This window comes from Danio rerio, chromosome 11 (genome assembly GCF_049306965.1).
Source record: "Danio rerio strain Tuebingen ecotype United States chromosome 11, GRCz12tu, whole genome shotgun sequence".
In the NCBI taxonomy this organism is placed as follows: domain Eukaryota; kingdom Metazoa; phylum Chordata; class Actinopteri; order Cypriniformes; family Danionidae; genus Danio; species Danio rerio.
The window spans coordinates 44,402,501-44,405,000 of NC_133186.1; the positions used below are offsets into that span (position 1 = coordinate 44,402,501).

The 2,500-nt window shown below is 35.0% G+C and overlaps 2 protein-coding genes across 3 annotated transcripts in view; both read right to left on the bottom strand.

The window, feature by feature from the left end:
* Positions 1-2,500, bottom strand: part of flnba (filamin B a) — a 750,037-nt gene that overhangs the window by 529,524 nt on the left and 218,013 nt on the right. The window lies entirely within an intron of this gene.
* The window catches only part of abhd6a (abhydrolase domain containing 6, acylglycerol lipase a), a 24,561-nt gene that overhangs the window by 1,130 nt on the left and 20,931 nt on the right, over positions 1-2,500 (bottom strand). Inside the window, exon 6 of one of the 2 annotated variants that reach the window (XR_012387361.1) lies at positions 985-1,710. The exons of the other annotated variant lie outside the window; for it this stretch is intronic. The gene's annotated coding sequence lies outside the window, so the exon portion shown is untranslated. Of the gene's footprint in view, positions 1-984; positions 1,711-2,500 lie in introns of those variants that run through there. 2 annotated transcript variants of the gene reach the window in all.

A 2,500-nucleotide genomic window follows, 5' to 3' on the forward strand; every position in this document is an offset into this window, starting at 1 on the left:
AAGGACATTTTGAACGCAGGATCACTGTGGGATTTTAGGACTACTTGGATGTTTGCAAAAGGAAAGGAAGGCCGACACACGTGCAAACAACGCCGACGTTCCATTAAGCGGCTTCTACATTTATAACTGTTTAAGCTACGGGAGCAAAGGATTATTAATCCTTTGAAATAATAATAATTAATTAATAATTAATATTAATCAATTATTCGATTTATTCGTTAGATGAAAATTATAATTAAATTTTGGACTGATTTTTGACTCAAATATCGCAAATATTAAGTCGTAATAATTTTTGGAGGAATATAAAGCACTTGTCGGGTGCATATGTTGTTAAAAACAAAACTCGAGGAATGCGTTTTTTTTTTTTTGATAAACTATTTACGAAAAGACATTTTTGAGAGAGAATATAAAGCAGTTTTCAATTTAATAAGATGTCTGATACTGAAAATACTGTAGTGCCGGCCTTTCAAGCTGATTTGGAATATATGACCGAAAATTGTCACTGAAATGTTTGATGCTGGATGGTAATGATGATGGACCATAGAACAAAACATGAAAGGTTGTATATTGTCTTTATTTAATATTTATTAAATAAGTTATTCGATTGCATTACAAATTATAAATTTAACGCTCCTATTTTGTATAATTTAGTAATTGTTTTTGTTTGCAAATACAATTAGGGGCCGGTTATGAAGGAGGTTTTTATATATTTTTGATTAATTTTGTAATAATGTATTTATTTATTTATTTATTGTCTTTTCTTTCTTTTCGAAAGAGAGAGAGAGAGAGAGAGAGAGAGAGAGAGTTTGTGCCCCCTGCAGGTCAACAGTTCTATAAAGATGAAGGTGACTGGTCGGAGGTGTGGCTGACTGGGATTGCGCAGCTTTTTGACCGTGAGCCGTTCTGTTTGTTTTCCAGTCCAATTTATGATTGTACATTCATCAAAATAATGATCTATTATTGTTGTTTTTTTTTTGTTTGTTTCTCTTGAACCATTAAACCCGTTCCTCCTTTTTTGATCATCTACATCATCTCTTGGCCTTTTTTGTTTACTCTCAACCAGGCGTCAAAAGATTCCCCAGTTACCACCACATAGGATGAGCAAAGGAAATTTTGAACACAGGATAATTTGCCATTATAGCCACGATGACATAATATTGGACTAGATATACCACGAGACTATATACTTCTATACAGCTGAAAGTGACATTTAAAGGCTTAATTAGGGTAAAGTTAGGGTAATTATGCAAGTCATTGTATAACAGTGGTTTTTTCTGTAGACTATCCAAAACAAATATTAGGGTTAGGGTTGGGCTTAAAGAGGCTAATAATATTGATTAAAACTAATTACAAACTTACTCTAGCCAAAATAAAACAAACAATAAAATAAAACATTATAGGAAATACCAACCCAGGCCCAGTCTGAATACTTACCCCTTTATACATTTCTGGAGAGCGCCAAATAGATCCCAGGAGCTACGTTTTTTTTTTTTTTTTTTGCAGTTTTCATTTTTGTGAATCCACCAGAGGCCGCTGTGTACACTTTTTCAGATCTCAAGTATCTCTCACAAGTTTTATTCGCGTCTGCTGTTCTCGCCTAAATCCACCAGAGGCTGCTGTCGACTGACTGACTGACTGACTGACTGACCGACCGTGCTCCAACTGATGGTGTTTTCAAAAGCAGCGATTGACCAGCGCCCACCCTCTACCCTAAACCCAACCAACAGTTTTCCAAAAGCCCTCCCCTGAACCACATTTTCAGATTTTACCACATTCTCACCCTGTTATTTACTTGCTTATTTTATTTTGGCTTTTGTTTTCTTTGCACCTGCTTTCTGGAACCGTTCTTCGCCAGACTCAAACCCCGTCGTAGCAGTGAACTCCACTCTGCCTCTCAAGTCCGCCGACGTATATGGTGAGCGTCCATACGGAGGTAAGCGGGCAGGTGGTAAGCGCGAAAAGGAACGAAATCATACCACCCGCCGCGTAGTGTTCGTTTCAAAGACGAAATGCAGCCATATGTACTTCTGGCTACATAATTCGCGTTCTCTAGAAATGTATACAGGGTTACGCTTTCAGAATGAGCCTGTGTTAAGAAATACTGTGAAAAATGCCTACTCTGTTAAACATCATTTGGTAAATATTTTAAAAGAAAAAAAACTACAGGAAGGCGAATAATTTTGACTTCAAGTGTATATACTTAATAACTGCAGGTTTATATATATATATATATATATATATATATATATATATATATATATATATATATATATATATTAGGGATGTAACGGTATCAGAATTTCACGGTACGGTAATACCTCGGTATGAATGTCAGGGTACGGTATTTATTGAATCATTTACAGGAAAAAACAAAAGTTATGAAAATACTCCAAAAAAGTGCCAAAAGTGTCAATGACATACAAATTAGTCATCTATCTGTAAGCTTTGAAACAGGAACTTCAATTTTAATAACAAAAAAATATTAAACCATGTAAAAAAA